At 31.3% G+C, this 23,603-nt stretch overlaps 10 non-coding genes across 10 annotated transcripts; all 10 read right to left on the bottom strand.

Annotated features, from left to right (window-relative positions):
- Nucleotides 1-2,404: 2,404 nt before the first annotated feature.
- TRNAC-GCA (transfer RNA cysteine (anticodon GCA)) lies at nt 2,405-2,476 on the bottom strand. The gene has a single exon. It is a non-coding gene; the product is annotated as a tRNA-Cys (tRNA).
- Nucleotides 2,477-3,806: 1,330 nt separating this feature from the next.
- On the bottom strand, nt 3,807-3,878 carry TRNAC-GCA (transfer RNA cysteine (anticodon GCA)). Its single transcript has one exon. It is a non-coding gene; the product is annotated as a tRNA-Cys (tRNA).
- Nucleotides 3,879-5,207: 1,329 nt separating this feature from the next.
- Nucleotides 5,208-5,279, bottom strand: TRNAC-GCA (transfer RNA cysteine (anticodon GCA)). The gene has a single exon. It is a non-coding gene; the product is annotated as a tRNA-Cys (tRNA).
- Nucleotides 5,280-6,609: 1,330 nt separating this feature from the next.
- TRNAC-GCA (transfer RNA cysteine (anticodon GCA)) lies at nt 6,610-6,681 on the bottom strand. The gene has a single exon. It is a non-coding gene; the product is annotated as a tRNA-Cys (tRNA).
- A 2,718-nt stretch (nt 6,682-9,399) lies between these two features.
- On the bottom strand, nt 9,400-9,471 carry TRNAC-GCA (transfer RNA cysteine (anticodon GCA)). Its single transcript has one exon. It is a non-coding gene; the product is annotated as a tRNA-Cys (tRNA).
- Nucleotides 9,472-10,798: 1,327 nt separating this feature from the next.
- On the bottom strand, nt 10,799-10,870 carry TRNAC-GCA (transfer RNA cysteine (anticodon GCA)). Its single transcript has one exon. It is a non-coding gene; the product is annotated as a tRNA-Cys (tRNA).
- Nucleotides 10,871-12,199: 1,329 nt separating this feature from the next.
- On the bottom strand, nt 12,200-12,271 carry TRNAC-GCA (transfer RNA cysteine (anticodon GCA)). The gene has a single exon. It is a non-coding gene; the product is annotated as a tRNA-Cys (tRNA).
- A 5,807-nt stretch (nt 12,272-18,078) lies between these two features.
- TRNAC-GCA (transfer RNA cysteine (anticodon GCA)) lies at nt 18,079-18,150 on the bottom strand. Its single transcript has one exon. It is a non-coding gene; the product is annotated as a tRNA-Cys (tRNA).
- Nucleotides 18,151-19,837: 1,687 nt separating this feature from the next.
- Nucleotides 19,838-19,909, bottom strand: TRNAC-GCA (transfer RNA cysteine (anticodon GCA)). The gene has a single exon. It is a non-coding gene; the product is annotated as a tRNA-Cys (tRNA).
- A 2,353-nt stretch (nt 19,910-22,262) lies between these two features.
- On the bottom strand, nt 22,263-22,334 carry TRNAC-GCA (transfer RNA cysteine (anticodon GCA)). The gene has a single exon. It is a non-coding gene; the product is annotated as a tRNA-Cys (tRNA).
- Between the last annotated feature and the right edge of the window lie 1,269 nt (nt 22,335-23,603).

Below are 23,603 nucleotides of genomic sequence, written 5' to 3'. Positions count from 1 at the left end.
AAAGTAGCTGACAACAGTATATTATTGCTAATAAAATAGGACATTTTGATTTTTGGGCTTGTGGGCTCAGATGTTCAAAATTAATGTTTGATGCATAAATTCGAATGGCCTAGTTGCAAAATCAGTCTGAGATCAACCCCCAATTACAACAACAGTTCCAGAATACTGCAATGTAATTGCTTAATAATTCCTTATTTAATTATCAAAGAGGTTGAGTATTAAAGTACACATGTTTCATGTTCAGTTATATTATACTATTCTAAATATATTACTATAGAAAGGACAGAAATTAAATTGAGGTTCTGGAACTGTTGGTGGGATTAGGGATTGAACTCAAACTGTTATTGTAATAACTCTTCTCCTACTTCTTCAGTTTAACCATTTTTTGAAAGAAAGTACTTTTTTAAGAGAAACTAGGTAGGTCCTTTATATTTGCCTTCTATAAATTATAGATTTCTGTAAAAATCTCTATCAAAAAAATGAAATCTGCTACTCTAACTGTGCTATCAGGAAGTTTATAATGTTAAAGTATCACTATTTAAGTGATGTTTTTCCTTATTTAATTATCAATGAGGGTGAGTATTAAAGTACACATGTTTCATGTTCAGTTATATTATACTATTCTAAATATATTACTATAGAAAGGAAAGAAATTAAATCAAGATTCTGGAACTGTTGGTGGGATTAGGGATTGAACTCAGACTGATATTGCAATAAGGCTTCTCCTACTTCTTCATTTTCAACCATTTTTTGAAAGAAAGTACTTTTATAAGAGAAACTAGGTAGGTCCTTTATATTTGCCTTCTCTAAGTTATAGATTTCTGTAAAAATCTCTATAAAAAAAATGAAATTTACCACTCTAACTGTGTTATCAGGAAGTATATAATGTTAAAGTTTCACTTATTTTGTTTTCTTGCTCTTACTTGTGTTAGCTTTTCCTGTGCTTGAGTTTCAAAGTAGCTATAAACTGCAAATTGAATCAGTACCTTTACACATTAAAAGTTAGGTAAAGGGGGATTTGAACCAGGGACCTCTTGATCTGCAGTCGAATGCTCTACCACTGAGCTATACCCCCAATTGCATACAAGATTTTAAAAACATTCACATTGCAGTCAGAATGTAAAGGTGTTTGTACTATATATGTGTTCTTATAGGATAAAAAATGAATATGTATACTTATGGTGATGCTTTGAAGTTATTAATCTGGGCTTGATTGCAGAGTTCACATAGGTGTAAGCTGTGAGCATGCTCAAAGAGAAACTTTGATCATCTAAAGTTCCACTTTGGTCAGTTATAGTGACAACATGACATATTGTAACTTTATATTTTGGGAGGCCAAACAGAACTAAGAAAATACAAATTCTTAGCATCAACCCTATATAAATTATTTCAAAAAGTAGCTGACAACAGAATATTATTGCTAATAAAATAGGACATTTTGATTTTTGGGCTTGTGGGCTCAGATGTTCAAAATTAATGTTTGATGCATAAACTCGAATGGCCTAGTTGCAAAATCAGTCTGAGATCAACCCCCAATTACAACAACAGTTCCAGAATACTGCAATGTAATTGCTTAATAATTCCTTATTTAATTATCAAAGAGGGTGAGTATTAAAGTACAAATATTTCATGTTCAGTTATATTATACTATTCTAAATATATTACTATAGAAAGGACAGAAATTAAATTGAGGTTCTGGAACTGTTGGTGGGATTAGGGATTGAACTCAGACTGATATTGCAATAAGGCTTCTCCTACTTCTTCATTTTTAACCATTTTTTGAAAGAAAGTACTTTTATAAGAGAAACTAGGTAGGTCCTTTATATTTGCCTTCTCTAAATTATAGATTTCTGTAAAAATCTCTATCAAATAAATGAAATCTGCCACTCTAACTGTGCTATCTGGAATTTTATAATGTTAAAGTATCACTATTTAAGAGATGCTTTTCCTTATTTAATTATCAATGAGGGTGAGTATTAAAGTACACATGTTTCATGTTCAGTTATATTATTCTATTCTAAATATATTGCTATAGAAAGGACAGAAATTAAATTGAGGTTCTGGAACTGTTGGTGGGATTAGGGATTGAACTCAGACTGATATTGCAATAAGGCTTCTCCTACTTCTTCATTTTTAACCATTTTTTGAAAGAAAGTACTTTTATAAGAGAAACTAGGTAGGTCCTTTATATTTGCCTTCTCTAAATTATAGATTTCTGTAAAAATCTCTATAAAAAAAATGAAATTTACAACTCTAACTGTGTTATCAGGAAGTATATAATGTTAAAGTTTCACTTTTTTTGTTTTCTTGCTCTTACTTGTGTCAGCTTTTCCTGTGCTTGAGTTTCAAAGTAGCTATAAACTGCAAATTGAATCAGTACCTTTACACATTAAATGTTAGGTAAAGGGGGCACCCGGATATGAACAAGGGACCTCTCGATCTGCAGTCGAATGCTCTACCACTGAGCTATACCCCCAATTGCATACAAGATTTTAAAAACATTCACATTGCAGTCAGAATGTAAAGGTGTTTGTACTATATATGTGTTCTTATAGGATAAAAAATGAATATGTATACTTATGGTGATGCTTTGAAGTTATTAATCTGGGCTTGATTGCAGAGTTCACATAGGTGTAAGCTGTGAGCATGCTCAAAAAGAAACTTTGATCATCTAAAGCTCCGCTTTGGTCAGTTATAGTGACATCATGACATATTGTAACTTTATATTTTGGGAGGCCAAACAGAGCTAAGAAAATACAAATTCTTAGCATCAACCCTATATAAATTATTTCAAAAAGTAGCTGACAACAGTATATTATTGCTAATAAAATAGGACATTTTGATTTTTGGGCTTGTGGGCTCAGATGTTCAAAATTAATGTTTGATGCATAAATTCGAATGGCCTAGTTGCAAAATCAGTCTGAGATCAACCCCCAATTACAACAACAGTTCCAGAATACTGCAATGTAATTGCTTAATAATTCCTTATTTAATTATCAAAGAGGTTGAGTATTAAAGTACACATGTTTCATGTTCAGTTATATTATACTATTCTAAATATATTACTATAGAAAGGACAGAAATTAAATTGAGGTTCTGGAACTGTTGGTGGGATTAGGGATTGAACTCAAACTGTTATTGTAATAAGGCTTCTCCTACTTCTTCAGTTTAACCATTTGGGAAAGAAAGTACTTTTTTAAGAGAAACTAGGTAGGTCCTTTATATTTGCCTTCTATAAATTATAGATTTCTGTAAAAATCTCTATCAAAAAAATGAAATCTGCCACTCTAACTGTGCTATCAGGAAGTTTATAATGTTAAAGTATCACTATTTAAGTGATGTTTTTCCTTATTTAATTATCAATGAGGGTGAGTATTAAAGTATACATGTTTCATGTTCAGTTATATTATACTATTCTAAATATATTACTATAGAAAGGAAATAAATTAAATCAAGATTCTGGAACTGTTGGTGGGATTAGGGATTGAACTCAGACTGATATTGCAATAAGGCTTCTCCTACTTCTTCATTTTTAACCATTTTTTGAAAGAGAGTACTTTTATAAGAGAAACTAGGTAGGTCCTTTATATTTGCCTTCTCTAAATTATAGATTTCTGTAATAATTTCTATAAAAAAAAAAATGAAATTTACCACTCTAACTGTGTTATCAGGAAGTATATAATGTTAAAGTTTCATTTATTTTGTTTTCTTGCTCTTACTTGTGTTAGCTTTTCCTGTATTTGAGTTTCAAACTAGCTATAAACTGCAAATTGAATCAGTACCTTTACACATTAAATGTTAGGTAAAGGGGGCACCCGGATATGAACAAGGGACCTCTCGATCTGCAGTCGAATGCTCTACCACTGAGCTATACCCCCAATTGCATAGAAGATTTTAAAAACATTCACATTGCAGTCAGAATGTAAAGGTGTTTGTACTATATATGTGTTCTTATAGGATAAAAAATGAATATGTATACTTATGGTGATGCTTTGAAGTTATTAATCTGGGCTTGATTGCAGAGTTCACATAGGTGTAAGCTGTGAGCATGCTCAAAGAGAAACTTTGATCATCTAAAGTTCCACTTTGGTCAGTTATAGTGACAACATGACATATTGTAACTTTATATTTTGGGAGGCCAAACAGAACTAAGAAAATACAAATTCTTAGCATCAACCCTATATAAATTATTTCAAAAAGTAGCTGACAACAGAATATTATTGCTAATAAAATAGGACATTTTGATTTTTGGGCTTGTGGGCTCAGATGTTCAAAATTAATGTTTGATGCATAAACTCGAATGGCCTAGTTGCAAAATCAGTCTGAGATCAACCCCCAATTACAACAACAGTTCCAGAATACTGCAATGTAATTGCTTAATAATTCCTTATTTAATTATCAAAGAGGGTGAGTATTAAAGTACAAATATTTCATGTTCAGTTATATTATACTATTCTAAATATATTACTATAGAAAGGACAGAAATTAAATTGAGGTTCTGGAACTGTTGGTGGGATTAGGGATTGAACTCAGACTGATATTGCAATAAGGCTTCTCCTACTTCTTCATTTTTAACCATTTTTTGAAAGAAAGTACTTTTATAAGAGAAACTAGGTAGGTCCTTTATATTTGCCTTCTCTAAATTATAGATTTCTGTAAAAATCTCTATCAAATAAATGAAATCTGCCACTCTAACTGTGCTATCTGGAATTTTATAATGTTAAAGTATCACTATTTAAGAGATGCTTTTCCTTATTTAATTATCAATGAGGGTGAGTATTAAAGTACACATGTTTCATGTTCAGTTATATTATTCTATTCTAAATATATTGCTATAGAAAGGACAGAAATTAAATTGAGGTTCTGGAACTGTTGGTGGGATTAGGGATTGAACTCAGACTGATATTGCAATAAGGCTTCTCCTACTTCTTCATTTTTAACCATTTTTTGAAAGAAAGTACTTTTATAAGAGAAACTAGGTAGGTCCTTTATATTTGCCTTCTCTAAATTATAGATTTCTGTAAAAATCTCTATAAAAAAAATGAAATTTACAACTCTAACTGTGTTATCAGGAAGTATATAATGTTAAAGTTTCACTTTTTTTGTTTTCTTGCTCTTACTTGTGTCAGCTTTTCCTGTGCTTGAGTTTCAAAGTAGCTATAAACTGCAAATTGAATCAGTACCTTTACACATTAAATGTTAGGTAAAGGGGGCACCCGGATATGAACAAGGGACCTCTCGATCTGCAGTCGAATGCTCTACCACTGAGCTATACCCCCAATTGCATACAAGATTTTAAAAACATTCACATTGCAGTCAGAATGTAAAGGTGTTTGTACTATATATGTGTTCTTATAGGATAAAAAATGAATATGTATACTTATGGTGATGCTTTGAAGTTATTAATCTGGGCTTGATTGCAGAGTTCACATAGGTGTAAGCTGTGAGCATGCTCAAAAAGAAACTTTGATCATCTAAAGCTCCGCTTTGGTCAGTTATAGTGACATCATGACATATTGTAACTTTATATTTTGGGAGGCCAAACAGAGCTAAGAAAATACAAATTCTTAGCATCAACCCTATATAAATTATTTCAAAAAGTAGCTGACAACAGTATATTATTGCTAATAAAATAGGACATTTTGATTTTTGGGCTTGTGGGCTCAGATGTTCAAAATTAATGTTTGATGCATAAATTCGAATGGCCTAGTTGCAAAATCAGTCTGAGATCAACCCCCAATTACAACAACAGTTCCAGAATACTGCAATGTAATTGCTTAATAATTCCTTATTTAATTATCAAAGAGGTTGAGTATTAAAGTACACATGTTTCATGTTCAGTTATATTATACTATTCTAAATATATTACTATAGAAAGGACAGAAATTAAATTGAGGTTCTGGAACTGTTGGTGGGATTAGGGATTGAACTCAAACTGTTATTGTAATAAGGCTTCTCCTACTTCTTCAGTTTAACCATTTGGGAAAGAAAGTACTTTTTTAAGAGAAACTAGGTAGGTCCTTTATATTTGCCTTCTATAAATTATAGATTTCTGTAAAAATCTCTATCAAAAAAATGAAATCTGCCACTCTAACTGTGCTATCAGGAAGTTTATAATGTTAAAGTATCACTATTTAAGTGATGTTTTTCCTTATTTAATTATCAATGAGGGTGAGTATTAAAGTATACATGTTTCATGTTCAGTTATATTATACTATTCTAAATATATTACTATAGAAAGGAAATAAATTAAATCAAGATTCTGGAACTGTTGGTGGGATTAGGGATTGAACTCAGACTGATATTGCAATAAGGCTTCTCCTACTTCTTCATTTTTAACCATTTTTTGAAAGAGAGTACTTTTATAAGAGAAACTAGGTAGGTCCTTTATATTTGCCTTCTCTAAATTATAGATTTCTGTAATAATTTCTATAAAAAAAAAAATGAAATTTACCACTCTAACTGTGTTATCAGGAAGTATATAATGTTAAAGTTTCATTTATTTTGTTTTCTTGCTCTTACTTGTGTTAGCTTTTCCTGTATTTGAGTTTCAAACTAGCTATAAACTGCAAATTGAATCAGTACCTTTACACATTAAATGTTAGGTAAAGGGGGCACCCGGATATGAACAAGGGACCTCTCGATCTGCAGTCGAATGCTCTACCACTGAGCTATACCCCCAATTGCATAGAAGATTTTAAAAACATTCACATTGCAGTCAGAATGTAAAGGTGTTTGTACTATATATGTGTTCTTATAGGATAAAAAATGAATATGTATACTTATGGTGATGCTTTGAAGTTATTAATCTGGGCTTGATTGCAGAGTTCACATAGGTGTAAGCTGTGAGCATGCTCAAAAAGAAACTTTGATCATCTAAAGCTCCGCTTTGGTCAGTTATAGTGACATCATGACATATTGTAACTTTATATTTTGGGAGGCCAAACAGAGCTAAGAAAATACAAATTCTTAGCATCAACCCTATATAAATTATTTCAAAAAGTAGCTGACAACAGTATATTATTGCTAATAAAATAGGACATTTTGATTTTTGGGCTTGTGGGCTCAGATGTTCAAAATTAATGTTTGATGCATAAACTCGAATGGCCTAGTTGCAAAATCAGTCTGAGATCAACCCCCAATTACAACAACAGTTCCAGAATACTGCAATGTAATTGCTTAATAATTCCTTATTTAATTATCAAAGAGGTTGAGTATTAAAGTACACATTTTTCAAGTTCAGTTATATTATACTATTCTAAATATATTACTATAGAAAGGACAGAAATTAAATTGAGGTTCTGGAACTGTTGGTGGGATTAGGGATTGAACTCAGACTGTTATTGTAATTACTCTTCTCCTACTTCTTCAGTTTAACCATTTTTTGAAAGAAAGTACTTTTTTAAGAGAAACTAGGTAGGTCCTTTATATTTGCCTTCTATAAATTATAGATTTCTGTAAAAATATCAAAAAAATGAAATCTGCCACTCTAACTGTGCTATCAGGAAGTTTATAATGTTAAAGTATCACTATTTAAGTGATGTTTTTCCTTATTTAATTATCAATGAGGGTGAGTATTAAAGTACACATGTTTCATGTTCAGTTATATTATACTATTCTAAATATATTACTATAGAAAGGAAAGAAATTAAATGAAGATTCTGGAACTGTTGGTGGGATTAGGGATTGAACTCAGACTGATATTGCAATAAGGCTTCTCCTACTTCTTCATTTTTAACCATTTTTTGAAAGAAAGTACTTTTATAAGAGAAACTAGGTAGGTCCTTTATATTTGCCTTCTCTAAGTTATAGATTTCTGTAAAAATCTCTATAAAAAAAATGAAATTTACCACTCTAACTGTGTTATCAGGAAGTATATAATGTTAAAGTTTCACTTTTTTTGTTTTCTTGCTCTTACTTGTGTTAGCTTTTCCTGTGCTTGAGTTTCAAAGTAGCTATAAACTGCAAATTGAATCAGTACCTTTACACATTAAAAGTTAGGTAAAGGGGGATTTGAACCAGGGACCTCTCAATCTGCAGTCGAATGTTCTACCACTGAGATATACCCCCAATTGCATACAAGATTTTAAAAACATTCACATTGCTGTCAGAATGTAAAGGTGTTTGTACTATATATGTGTTCTTATAGGATAAAAAATGAATATGTATACTTATGGTGATGCTTTGAAGTTATTAATCTGGGCTTGATTGCAGAGTTCACATAGGTGTAAGCTGTGAGCATGCTCAAAGAGAAACTTTGATCATCTAAAGCTCCACTTTGGTCAGTTATAGTGACATCATGACATATTGTAACTTTATATTTTGGGAGGCCAAACAGAACTAAGAAAATACAAATTCTTAGCATCAACCCTATATAAATTATTTCAAAAAGTAGCTGACAACAGTATATTATTGCTAATAAAATAGGACATTTTGATTTTTGGGCTTGTGGGCTCAGATGTTCAAAATTAATGTTTGATGCATAAACTCGAATGGCCTAGTTGCAAAATCAGTCTGAGATCAACCCCCAATTACAACAACAGTTCCAGAATACTGCAATGTAATTGCTTAATAATTCCTTATTTAATTATCAAAGAGGGTGAGTATTAAAGTACACATGTTTCATGTTCAGTTATATTATACTATTCTAAATATATTACTATAGAAAGGACAGAAATTAAATTGAGGTTCTGGAACTGTTGGTGGGATTAGGGATTGAACTCAGACTGATATTGCAATAAGGCTTCTCCTACTTCTTCATTTTTAACCATTTTTTGAAAGAAAGTACTTTTATAAGAGAAACTAGGTAGGTCCTTTATATTTGCCTTCTCTAAATTATAGATTTCTGTAAAAATCTCTATCAAATAAATGAAATCTGCCACTCTAACTGTGCTATCTGGAATTTTATAATGTTAAAGTATCACTATTTAAGAGATGCTTTTCCTTATTTAATTATCAATGAGGGTGAGTATTAAAGTACACATGTTTCATGTTCAGTTATATTATTCTATTCTAAATATATTGTTATAGAAAGGACAGAAATTAAATTGAGGTTCTGGAACTGTTGGTGGGATTAGGGATTGAACTCAGACTGATATTGCAATAAGGCTTCTCCTACTTCTTCATTTTTAACCATTTTTTGAAAGAAAGTACTTTTATAAGAGAAACTAGGTAGGTCCTTTATATTTGCCTTCTCTAAATTATAGATTTCTGTAAAAATCTCTATAAAAAAAATGAAATTTACCACTCTAACTGTGTTATCAGGAAGTATATAATGTTAAAGTTTCACTTTTTTTGTTTTCTTGCTCTTACTTGTGTCAGCTTTTCCTGTGCTTGAGTTTCAAAGTAGCTATAAACTGCAAATTGAATCAGTACCTTTACACATTAAATGTTAGGTAAAGGGGGCACCCGGATATGAACAAGGGACCTCTCGATCTGCAGTCGAATGCTCTACCACTGAGCTATACCCCCAATTGCATACAAGATTTTAAAAACATTCACATTGCAGTCAGAATGTAAAGGTGTTTGTACTATATATGTGTTCTTATAGGATAAAAAATGAATATGTATACTTATGGTGATGCTTTGAAGTTATTAATCTGGGCTTGATTGCAGAGTTCACATAGGTGTAAGCTGTGAGCATGCTCAAAAAGAAACTTTGATCATCTAAAGCTCCGCTTTGGTCAGTTATAGTGACATCATGACATATTGTAACTTTATATTTTGGGAGGCCAAACAGAGCTAAGAAAATACAAATTCTTAGCATCAACCCTATATAAATTATTTCAAAAAGTAGCTGACAACAGTATATTATTGCTAATAAAATAGGACATTTTGATTTTTGGGCTTGTGGGCTCAGATGTTCAAAATTAATGTTTGATGCATAAATTCGAATGGCCTAGTTGCAAAATCAGTCTGAGATCAACCCCCAATTACAACAACAGTTCCAGAATACTGCAATGTAATTGCTTAATAATTCCTTATTTAATTATCAAAGAGGTTGAGTATTAAAGTACACATGTTTCATGTTCAGTTATATTATACTATTCTAAATATATTACTATAGAAAGGACAGAAATTAAATTGAGGTTCTGGAACTGTTGGTGGGATTAGGGATTGAACTCAAACTGTTATTGTAATAAGGCTTCTCCTACTTCTTCAGTTTAACCATTTGGGAAAGAAAGTACTTTTTTAAGAGAAACTAGGTAGGTCCTTTATATTTGCCTTCTATAAATTATAGATTTCTGTAAAAATCTCTATCAAAAAAATGAAATCTGCCACTCTAACTGTGCTATCAGGAAGTTTATAATGTTAAAGTATCACTATTTAAGTGATGTTTTTCCTTATTTAATTATCAATGAGGGTGAGTATTAAAGTATACATGTTTCATGTTCAGTTATATTATACTATTCTAAATATATTACTATAGAAAGGAAATAAATTAAATCAAGATTCTGGAACTGTTGGTGGGATTAGGGATTGAACTCAGACTGATATTGCAATAAGGCTTCTCCTACTTCTTCATTTTTAACCATTTTTTGAAAGAAAGTACTTTTATAAGAGAAACTAGGTAGGTCCTTTATATTTGCCTTCTCTAAATTATAGATTTCTGTAAAAATTTCTATAAAAAAAATGAAATTTACCACTCTAACTGTGTTATCAGGAAGTATATAATGTTAAAGTTTCACTTATTTTGTTTTCTTGCTCTTACTTGTGTTAGCTTTTCCTGTATTTGAGTTTCAAACTAGCTATAAACTGCAAATTGAATAAGTACCTTTACACTTTAAAATTTTGGTAAAGGGGGCACCCGGATTTGAACCAGGGACCTCTCGATCTGCAGTCGAATGTTCTACCACTGAGCTATACCCCCAATTGCATATAAGATTTTAAAAACATTCACATTGCAGTCAGAATGTAAAGGTGTTTGTACTATATATGTGTTCTTATAGGATAAAAAATGAATATGTATACTTATGGTGATGCTTTGAAGTTATTAATCTGGGCTTGATTGTAGAGTTCACATAGGTGTAAGCTGTGAGCATGCTCAAAGAGAAACTTTGATCATCTAAAGCTCCACATTGGTCAGTTATAGTGACATCATGACATATTGTAACTTTATATTTTGGGAGGCCAAACAGAACTAAGAAAATACAAATTCTTAGCATCAACCCTATATAAATTATTTCAAAAAGTAGCTGACAACAGTATATTATTGCTAATAAAATAGGACATTTTGATTTTTGGGCTTGTGGGCTCAGATGTTCAAAATTAATGTTTGATGCATAAACTCGAATGGCCTAGTTGCAAAATCAGTCTGAGATCAACCCCCAATTACAACAACAGTTCCAGAATACTGCAATGTAATTGCTTAATAATTCCTTATTTAATTATCAAAGAGGGTGAGTATTAAAGTACAAATATTTCATGTTCAGTTATATTATACTATTCTAAATATATTACTATAGAAAGGACAGAAATTAAATTGAGGTTCTGGAACTGTTGGTGGGATTAGGGATTGAACTCAGACTGATATTGCAATAAGGCTTCTCCTACTTCATCATTTTTAACCATTTTTTGAAAGAAAGTACTTTTTTAAGAGAAACTAGGTAGGTCCTTTATATTTGCCTTCTCTAAATTATAGATTTCTGTAAAAATCTCTATCAAATAAATGAAATCTGCCACTCTAACTGTGCTATCTGGAATTTTATAATGTTAAAGTATCACTATTTAAGAGATGCTTTTCCTTATTTAATTATCAATGAGGGTGAGTATTAAAGTACACATGTTTCATGTTCAGTTATATTATTCTATTCTAAATATATTGCTATAGAAAGGACAGAAATTAAATTGAGGTTCTGGAACTGTTGGTGGGATTAGGGATTGAACTCAGACTGATATTGCAATAAGGCTTCTCCTACTTCTTCATTTTTAACCATTTTTTGAAAGAAAGTACTTTTATAAGAGAAACTAGGTAGGTCCTTTATATTTGCCTTCTCTAAATTATAGATTTCTGTAAAAATCTCTATAAAAAAAATGAAATTTACCACTCTAACTGTGTTATCAGGAAGTATATAATGTTAAAGTTTCACTTTTTTTGTTTTCTTGCTCTTACTTGTGTCAGCTTTTCCTGTGCTTGAGTTTCAAAGTAGCTATAAACTGCAAATTGAATCAGTACCTTTACACATTAAATGTTAGGTAAAGGGGGCACCCGGATATGAACAAGGGACCTCTCGATCTGCAGTCGAATGCTCTACCACTGAGCTATACCCCCAATTGCATACAAGATTTTAAAAACATTCACATTGCAGTCTGAATGTAAAGGTGTTTGTACTATATATGTGTTCTTATAGGATAAAAAATGAATATGTATACTTATGGTGATGCTTTGAAGTTATTAATCTGGGCTTGATTGCAGAGTTCACATAGGTGTAAGCTGTGAGCATGCTCAAAAAGAAACTTTGATCATCTAAAGCTCCGCTTTGGTCAGTTATAGTGACATCATGACATATTGTAACTTTATATTTTGGGAGGCCAAACAGAGCTAAGAAAATACAAATTCTTAGCATCAACCCTATATAAATTATTTCAAAAAGTAGCTGACAACAGTATATTATTGCTAATAAAATAGGACATTTTGATTTTTGGGCTTGTGGGCTCAGATGTTCAAAATTAATGTTTGATGCATAAATTCGAATGGCCTAGTTGCAAAATCAGTCTGAGATCAACCCCCAATTACAACAACAGTTCCAGAATACTGCAATGTAATTGCTTAATAATTCCTTATTTAATTATCAAAGAGGTTGAGTATTAAAGTACACATGTTTCATGTTCAGTTATATTATACTATTCTAAATATATTATTATAGAAAGGACAGAAATTAAATTGAGGTTCTGGAACTGTTGGTGGGATTAGGGATTGAACTCAAACTGTTATTGTAATAACTCTTCTCCTACTTCTTCAGTTTAACCATTTTTTGAAAGAAAGTACTTTTTTAAGAGAAACTAGGTAGGTCCTTTATATTTGCCTTCTATAAATTATAGATTTCTGTAAAAATCTCTATCAAAAAAATGAAATCTGCTACTCTAACTGTGCTATCAGGAAGTTTATAATGTTAAAGTATCACTATTTAAGTGATGTTTTTCCTTATTTAATTATCAATGAGGGTGAGTATTAAAGTACACATGTTTCATGTTCAGTTATATTATACTATTCTAAATATATTACTTTAGAAAGGAAAGAAATTAAATGAAGATTCTGGAACTGTTGGTGGGATTAGGGATTGAACTCAGACTGATATTGCAATAAGGCTTCTCCTACTTCTTCATTTTTAACCATTTTTTGAAAGAAAGTACTTTTATAAGAGAAACTAGGTAGGTCCTTTATATTTGCCTTCTCTAAGTTATAGATTTCTGTAAAAATCTCTATAAAAAAAATGAAATTTACCACTCTAACTGTGTTATCAGGAAGTATATAATGTTAAAGTTTCACTTTTTTTGTTTTCTTGCTCTTACTTGTGTTAGCTTTTCCTGTGCTTGAGTTTCAAAGTAGCTATAAACTGCAAATTGAATCAGTACCTTTACACATTAAAAGTTAGGTAAAGGGGGATTTGAACCAGGGACCTCTCAATCTGCAGTCGAATGCTCTACCACTGAGCTATACCCCCAATTGCATACAAGATTTTAAAAACATTCACATTGCAGTCAGAATGTAAAGGTGTTTGTACTATATATGTGTTCTTATAGGATAAAAAATGAATATGTATACTTATGGTGATGCTTTGAAGTTATTTATCTGGGCTTGATTGCAGAGTTCACATAGGTGTAAGCTGTGAGCATGCTCAAAGAGAAACTTTGATCATCTAAAGCTCCACTTTGGTCAGTTATAGTGACATCATGACATATTGTAACTTTATATTTTGGGAGGCCAAACAGAACTAAGAAAATACAAATTCTTAGCATCAACCCTATATAAATTATTTCAAAAAGTAGCTGACAACAGTATATTATTGCTAATAAAATAGGACATTTTGATTTTTGGGCTTGTGGGCTCAGATGTTCAAAATTAATGTTTGATGCATAAACTCGAATGGCCTAGTTGCAAAATCAGTCTGAGATCAACCCCCAATTACAACAACAGTTCCAGAATACTGCAATGTAATTGCTTAATAATTCCTTATTTAATTATCAAAGAGGGTGAGTATTAAAGTACACATGTTTCATGTTCAGTTATATTATACTATTCTAAATATATTACTATAGAAAGGAAAGAAATTAAATCAAGATTCTGGAACTGTTGGTGGGATTAGGGATTGAACTCAGACTGATATTGCAATAAGGCTTCTCCTACTTCTTCATTTTTAACCATTTTTTGAAAGAAAGTACTTTTATAAGAGAAACTAGGTAGGTCCTTTATATTTGCCTTCTCTAAGTTATAGATTTCTGTAAAAATCTCTATAAAAAAAATGAAATTTACCACTCTAACTGTGTTATCAGGAAGTATATAATGTTAAAGTTTCACTTTTTTTGTTTTCTTGCTCTTACTTGTGTTAGCTTTTCCTGTGCTTGAGTTTCAAAGTAGCTATAAACTGCAAATTGAATCAGTACCTTTACACATTAAAAGTTAGGTAAATAGGGATTTGAACCAGGGACTTCTCAATCTGCAGTCGAATGCTCTACCACTGAGCTATACCCCCAATTGCATACAAGATTTTAAAAACATTCACATTGCAGTCAGAATGTAAAGGTGTTTGTACTATATATGTGTTCTTATAGGATAAAAAATGAATATGTATACTTATGGTGATGCTTTGAAGTTATTAATCTGGGCTTGATTGCAGAGTTCACATAGGTGTAAGCTGTGAGCATGCTCAAAGAGAAACTTTGATCATCTAAAGCTCCACTTTGGTCAGTTATAGTGACATCATGACATATTGTAACTTTATATTTTGGGAGGCCAAACAGAACTAAGAAAATACAAATTCTTAGCATCAACCCTATATAAATTATTTCAAAAAGTAGCTGACAACAGTATATTATTGCTAATAAAATAGGACATTTTGATTTTTGGGCTTGTGGGCTCAGATGTTCAAAATTAATGTTTGATGCATAAACTCGAATGGCCTAGTTGCAAAATCAGTCTGAGATCAACCCCCAATTACAACAACAGTTCCAGAATACTGCAATGTAATTGCTTAATAATTCCTTATTTAATTATCAAAGAGGGTGAGTATTAAAGTACACATGTTTCATGTTCAGTTATATTATACTATTCTAAATATATTACTATAGAAAGGAAAGAAATTAAATCAAGATTCTGGAACTGTTGGTGGGATTAGGGATTGAACTCAGACTGATATTGCAATAAGGCTTCTCCTACTTCTTCATTTTTAACCATTTTTTGAAAGAAAGTACTTTTATAAGAGAAACTAGGTAGGTCCTTTATATTTGCCTTCTCTAAGTTATAGATTTCTGTAAAAATCTCTATAAAAAAAATGAAATTTACCACTCTAACTGTGTTATCAGGAAGTATATAATGTTAAAGTTTCACTTTTTTTGTTTTCTTGCTCTTACTTGTGTTAGCTTTTCCTGTGCTTGAGTTTCAAAGTAGCTATAAACTGCAAATTGAATCAGTACCTTTACACATTAAAAGTTAGGTAAATAGGGATTTGAACCAGGGACCTCTCAATCTGCAGTCGAATGCTCTACCACTGAGCTATACCCCCAATTGCATACAAGATTTTAAAAACATTCACATTGCAGTCAGAATGTAAAGGTGTTTGTACTATATATGTGTTCTTATAGGATAAAAAATGAATATGTATACTTATGGTGATGCTTTGAAGTTATTAATCTGGGCTTGATTGCAGAGTTCACATAGGTGTAAGCTGTGAGCATGCTCAAAGAGAAACTTTGATCATCTAAAGCTCCACTTTGGTCAGTTATAGTGACATCATGACATATTGTAACTTTATATTTTGGGAGGCCAAACAGAACTAAGAAAATACAAATTCTTAGCATCAACCCTATATAAATTATTTCAAAAAGTAGCTGACAACAGTATATTATTGCTAATAAAATAGGACATTTTGATTTTTGGGCTTGTGGGCTCAGATGTTCAAAATTAATGTTTGATGCATAAACTCGAATGGCCTAGTTGCAAAATCAGTCTGAGATCAACCCCCAATTACAACAACAGTTCCAGAATACTGCAATGTAATTGCTTAATAATTCCTTATTTAATTATCAAAGAGGGTGAGTATTAAAGTACACATGTTTCATGTTCAGTTATATTATACTATTCTAAATATATTACTATAGAAAGGAAAGAAATTAAATCAAGATTCTGGAACTGTTGGTGGGATTAGGGATTGAACTCAGACTGATATTGCAATAAGGCTTCTCCTACTTCTTCATTTTTAACCATTTTTTGAAAGAAAGTACTTTTATAAGAGAAACTAGGTAGGTCCTTTATATTTGCCTTCTCTAAGTTATAGATTTCTGTAAAAATCTCTATAAAAAAAATGAAATTTACCACTCTAACTGTGTTATCAGGAAGTATATAATGTTAAAGTTTCACTTTTTTTGTTTTCTTGCTCTTACTTGTGTTAGCTTTTCCTGTGCTTGAGTTTCAAAGTAGCTATAAACTGCAAATTGAATCAGTACCTTTACACATTAAAAGTTAGGTAAATAGGGATTTGAACCAGGGACCTCTCAATCTGCAGTCGAATGCTCTACCACTGAGCTATACCCCCAATTGCATACAAGATTTTAAAAACATTCACATTGCAGTCAGAATGTAAAGGTGTTTGTACTATATATGTGTTCTTATAGGATAAAAAATGAATATGTATACTTATGGTGATGCTTTGAAGTTATTAATCTGGGCTTGATTGCAGAGTTCACATAGGTGTAAGCTGTGAGCATGCTCAAAGAGAAACTTTGATCATCTAAAGCTCCACTTTGGTCAGTTATAGTGACATCATGACATATTGTAACTTTATATTTTGGGAGGCCAAACAGAACTAAGAAAATACAAATTCTTAGCATCAACCCTATATAAATTATTTCAAAAAGTAGCTGACAACAGTATATTATTGCTAATAAAATAGGACATTTTGATTTTTGGGCTTGTGGGCTCAAATGTTCAAAATTAATGTTTGATGCATAAACTCGAATGGCCTAGTTGCAAAATCAGTCTGAGATCAACCCCCAATTACAACAACAGTTCCAGAATACTGCAATGTAATTGCTTAATAATTCCTTATTTAATTATCAAAGAGGATGAGTATTAAAGTACAAATATTTCATGTTCAGTTATATTATACTAGTCTAAATATATTACTATAGAAAGGACAGAAATTAAATTGAGGTTCTGGAACTGTTGGTGGGATTAGGGATTGAACAGACTGATATTGCAATAAGGCTTCTCCTACTTCTTCATTTTTAACCATTTTTTGAAAGAAAGTACTTTTATAAGAGAAACTAGGTAGGTCCTTTATATTTGCCTTCTCTAAATTATAGATTTCTGTAAAAATCTCTATCAAATAAATGAAATCTGCCACTCTAACTGTGCTATCTGGAATTTTATAATGTTAAAGTATCACTATTTAAGAGATGCTTTTGCTTATTTAATTATCAATGAGGGTGAGTATTAAAGTACACATGTTTCATGTTCAGTTATATTATTCTATTCTAAATATATTGCTATAGAAAGGACAGAAATTAAATTGAGGTTCTGGAACTGTTGGTGGGATTAGGGATTGAACTCAGACTGATATTGCAATAAGGCTTCTCCTACTTCTTCATTTTCAACCATTTTTTGAAAGAAAGTACTTTTATAAGAGAAACTAGGTAGGTCCTTTATATTTGCCTTCTCTAAATTATAGATTTCTGTAAAAATCTCTATAAAAAAAATGAAATTTACCACTCTAACTGTGTTATCAGGAAGTATATAATGTTAAAGTTTCACTTTTTTTGTTTTCTTGCTCTTACTTGTGTTAGCTTTTCCTGTGCTTGAGTTTCAAAGCAGCTATAAACTGCAAATTGAATCAGTACCTTTACACATTAAATGTTAGGTAAAGGGGGCACCCGGATATGAACAAGGGACCTCTCGATCTGCAGTCGAATGCTCTACCACTGAGCTATACCCCCAATTGCATAGAAGATTTTAAAAACATTCACATTGCAGTCAGAATGTAAAGGTGTTTGTACTATATATGTGTTCTTATAGGATAAAAATTGAATATGTATACTTATGGTGATGCTTTGAAGTTATTAATCTGGGCTTGATTGCAGAGTTCACATAGGTGTAAGCTGTGAGCATGCTCAAAAAGAAACTTTGATCATCTAAAGCTCCGCTTTGGTCAGTTATAGTGACATCATGACATATTGTAACTTTATATTTTGGGAGGCCAAACAGAGCTAAGAAAATACAAATTCTTAGCATCAACCCTATATAAATTATTTCAAAAAGTAGCTGACAACAGTATATTATTGCTAATAAAATAGGACATTTTGATTTTTGGGCTTGTGGGCTCAGATGTTCAAAATTAATGTTTGATGCATAAACTCGAATGGCCTAGTTGCAAAATCAGTCTGAGATCAACCCCCAATTACAACAACAGTTCCAGAATACTGCAATGTAATTGCTTAATAATTCCTTATTTAATTATCAAAGAGGTTGAGTATTAAAGTACACATTTTTCAAGTTCAGTTATATTATACTATTCTAAATATATTACTATAGAAAGGACAGAAATTAAATTGAGGTTCTGGAACTGTTGGTGGGATTAGGGATTGAACTCAGACTGTTATTGTAATTACTCTTCTCCTACTTCTTCAGTTTAACCATTTTTTGAAAGAAAGTACTTTTTTAAGAGAAACTAGGTAGGTCCTTTATATTTGCCTTCTATAAATTATAGATTTCTGTAAAAATATCAAAAAAATGAAATCTGCCACTCTAACTGTGCTATCAGGAAGTTTATAATGTTAAAGTATCACTATTTAAGTGATGTTTTTCCTTATTTAATTATCAATGAGGGTGAGTATTAAAGTACACATGTTTCATGTTCAGTTATATTATACTATTCTAAATATATTACTATAGAAAGGAAAGAAATTAAATGAAGATTCTGGAACTGTTGGTGGGATTAGGGATTGAACAGACTGATATTGCAATAAGGCTTCTCCTACTTCTTCATTTTTAACCATTTTTTGAAAGAAAGTACTTTTATAAGAGAAACTAGGTAGGTCCTTTATATTTGCCTTCTCTAAATTATAGATTTCTGTAAAAATCTCTATCAAATAAATGAAATCTGCCACTCTAACTGTGCTATCTGGAATTTTATAATGTTAAAGTATCACTATTTAAGAGATGCTTTTGCTTATTTAATTATCAATGAGGGTGAGTATTAAAGTACACATGTTTCATGTTCAGTTATATTATTCTATTCTAAATATAATGCTATAGAAAGGACAGAAATTAAATTGAGGTTCTGGAACTGTTGGTGGGATTAGGGATTGAACTCAGACTGATATTGCAATAAGGCTTCTCCTACTTCTTCATTTTTAACCATTTTTTGAAAGAAAGTACTTTTATAAGAGAAACTAGGTAGGTCCTTTATATTTGCCTTCTCTAAATTATAGATTTCTGTAAAAATCTCTATAAAAAAAATGAAATTTACCACTCTAACTGTGTTATCAGGAAGTATATAATGTTAAAGTTTCACTTTTTTTGTTTTCTTGCTCTTACTTGTGTTAGCTTTTCCTGTGCTTGAGTTTCAAAGTAGCTATAAACTGCAAATTGAATCAGTACCTTTACACATTAAATGTTAGGTAAAGGGGGCACCCGGATATGAACCAGGGACCTCTCGATCTGCAGTCGAATGCTCTACCACTGAGCTATACCCCCAATTGCATAGAAGATTTTAAAAACATTCACATTGCAGTCAGAATGTAAAGGTGTTTGTACTATATATGTGTTCTTATAGGATAAAAATTGAATATGTATACTTATGGTGATGCTTTGAAGTTATTAATCTGGGCTTGATTGCAGAGTTCACATAGGTGTAAGCTGTGAGCATGCTCAAAAAGAAACTTTGATCATCTAAAGCTCCGCTTTGGTCAGTTATAGTGACATCATGACATATTGTAACTTTATATTTTGGGAGGCCAAACAGAGCTAAGAAAATACAAATTCTTAGCATCAACCCTATATAAATTATTTCAAAAAGTAGCTGACAACAGTATATTATTGCTAATAAAATAGGACATTTTGATTTTTGGGCTTGTGGGCTCAGATGTTCAAAATTAATGTTTGATGCATAAACTCGAATGGCCTAGTTGCAAAATCAGTCTGAGATCAACCCCCAATTACAACAACAGTTCCAGAATACTGCAATGTAATTGCTTAATAATTCCTTATTTAATTATCAAAGAGGTTGAGTATTAAAGTACACATTTTTCAAGTTCAGTTATATTATACTATTCTAAATATATTACTATAGAAAGGACAGAAATTAAATTGAGGTTCTGGAACTGTTGGTGGGATTAGGGATTGAACTCAGACTGTTATTGTAATTACTCTTCTCCTACTTCTTCAGTTTAACCATTTTTTGAAAGAAAGTACTTTTTTAAGAGAAACTAGGTAGGTCCTTTATATTTGCCTTCTATAAATTATAGATTTCTGTAAAAATATCAAAAAAATGAAATCTGCCACTCTAACTGTGCTATCAGGAAGTTTATAATGTTAAAGTATCACTATTTAAGTGATGTTTTTCCTTATTTAATTATCAATGAGGGTGAGTATTAAAGTACACATGTTTCATGTTCAGTTATATTATACTATTCTAAATATATTACTATAGAAAGGAAAGAAATTAAATGACGATTCTGGAACTGTTGGTGGGATTAGGGATTGAACTCAGACTGATATTGCAATAAGGCTTCTCCTACTTCTTCATTTTTAACCATTTTTTGAAAGAAAGTACTTTTATAAGAGAAACTAGGTAGGTCCTTTATATTTGCCTTCTCTAAGTTATAGATTTCTGTAAAAATCTCTATAAAAAAAATGAAATTTACCACTCTAACTGTGTTATCAGGAAGTATATAATGTTAAAGTTTCACTTTTTTTGTTTTCTTGCTCTTACTTGTGTTAGCTTTTCCTGTGCTTGAGTTTCAAAGTAGCTATAAACTGCAAATTGAATCAGTACCTTTACACATTAAAAGTTAGGTAAAGGGGGATTTGAACCAGGGACCTCTCAATCTGCAGTCGAATGTTCTACCACTGAGATATACCCCCAATTGCATACAAGATTTTAAAAACATTCACATTGCTGTCAGAATGTAAAGGTGTTTGTACTATATATGTGTTCTTATAGGATAAAAAATGAATATGTATACTTATGGTGATGCTTTGAAGTTATTAATCTGGGCTTGATTGCAGAGTTCACATAGGTGTAAGCTGTGAGCATGCTCAAAGAGAAACTTTGATCATCTAAAGCTCCACTTTGGTCAGTTATAGTGACATCATGACATATTGTAACTTTATATTTTGGGAGGCCAAACAGAACTAAGAAAATACAAATTCTTAGCATCAACCCTATATAAATTATTTCAAAAAGTAGCTGACAACAGTATATTATTGCTAATAAAATAGGACATTTTGATTTTTGGGCTTGTGGGCTCAGATGTTCAAAATTAATGTTTGATGCATAAACTCGAATGGCCTAGTTGCAAAATCAGTCTGAGATCAACCCCCAATTACAACAACAGTTCCAGAATACTGCAATGTAATTGCTTAATAATTCCTTATTTAATTATCAAAGAGGGTGAGTATTAAAGTACACATGTTTCATGTTCAGTTATATTATACTATTCTAAATATATTACTATAGAAAGGACAGAAATTAAATTGAGGTTCTGGAACTGTTGGTGGGATTAGGGATTGAACTCAGACTGATATTGCAATAAGGCTTCTCCTACTTCTTCATTTTTAACCATTTTTTGAAAGAAAGTACTTTTATAAGAGAAACTAGGTAGGTCCTTTATATTTGCCTTCTCTAAATTATAGATTTCTGTAAAAATCTCTATAAAAAAAATGAAATTTACCACTCTAACTGTGTTATCAGGAAGTATATAATGTTAAAGTTTCACTTTTTTTGTTTTCTTGCTCTTACTTGTGTTAGCTTTTCCTGTGCTTGAGTTTCAAAGTAGCTATAAACTGCAAATTGAATCAGTACCTTTACACATTAAATGTTAGGTAAAGGGGGCACCCGGATATGAACCAGGGACCTCTCGATCTGCAGTCGAATGCTCTACCACTGAGCTATACCCCCAATTGCATAGAAGATTTTAAAAACATTCACATTGCAGTCAGAATGTAAAGGTGTTTGTACTATATATGTGTTCTTATAGGATAAAAATTGAATATGTATACTTATGGTGATGCTTTGAAGTTATTAATCTGGGCTTGATTGCAGAGTTCACATAGGTGTAAGCTGTGAGCATGCTCAAAAAGAAACTTTGATCATCTAAAGCTCCGCTTTGGTCAGTTATAGTGACATCATGACATATTGTAACTTTATATTTTGGGAGGCCAAACAGAGCTAAGAAAATACAAATTCTTAGCATCAACCCTATATAAATTATTTCAAAAAGTAGCTGACAACAGTATATTATTGCTAATAAAATAGGACATTTTGATTTTTGGGCTTGTGGGCTCAGATGTTCAAAATTAATGTTTGATGCATAAACTCGAATGGCCTAGTTGCAAAATCAGTCTGAGATCAACCCCCAATTACAACAACAGTTCCAGAATACTGCAATGTAATTGCTTAATAATTCCTTATTTAATTATCAAAGAGGTTGAGTATTAAAGTACACATTTTTCAAGTTCAGTTATATTATACTATTCTAAATATATTACTATAGAAAGGACAGAAATTAAATTGAGGTTCTGGAACTGTTGGTGGGATTAGGGATTGAACTCAGACTGTTATTGTAATTACTCTTCTCCTACTTCTTCAGTTTAACCATTTTTTGAAAGAAAGTACTTTTTTAAGAGAAACTAGGTAGGTCCTTTATATTTGCCTTCTATAAATTATAGATTTCTGTAAAAATATCAAAAAAATGAAATCTGCCACTCTAACTGTGCTATCAGGAAGTTTATAATGTTAAAGTATCACTATTTAAGTGATGTTTTTCCTTATTTAATTATCAATGAGGGTGAGTATTAAAGTACACATGTTTCATGTTCAGTTATATTATACTATTCTAAATATATTACTATAGAAAGGAAAGAAATTAAATGACGATTCTGGAACTGTTGGTGGGATTAGGGATTGAACTCAGACTGATATTGCAATAAGGCTTCTCCTACTTCTTCATTTTTAACCATTTTTTGAAAGAAAGTACTTTTATAAGAGAAACTAGGTAGGTCCTTTATATTTGCCTTCTCTAAGTTATAGATTTCTGTAAAAATCTCTATAAAAAAAATGAAATTTACCACTCTAACTGTGTTATCAGGAAGTATATAATGTTAAAGTTTCACTTTTTTTGTTTTCTTGCTCTTACTTGTGTTAGCTTTTCCTGTGCTTGAGTTTCAA

The sequence above is a fragment of the Taudactylus pleione genome, unplaced genomic scaffold (genome assembly GCF_031769625.1).
Source record: "Taudactylus pleione unplaced genomic scaffold, aTauple2 ptg000021l, whole genome shotgun sequence".
Lineage (NCBI taxonomy): Eukaryota > Metazoa > Chordata > Amphibia > Anura > Myobatrachidae > Taudactylus > Taudactylus pleione.
Note: the sequence above shows the minus strand (reverse complement) of the source record. Positions and strands in the feature narration are given on the sequence as shown.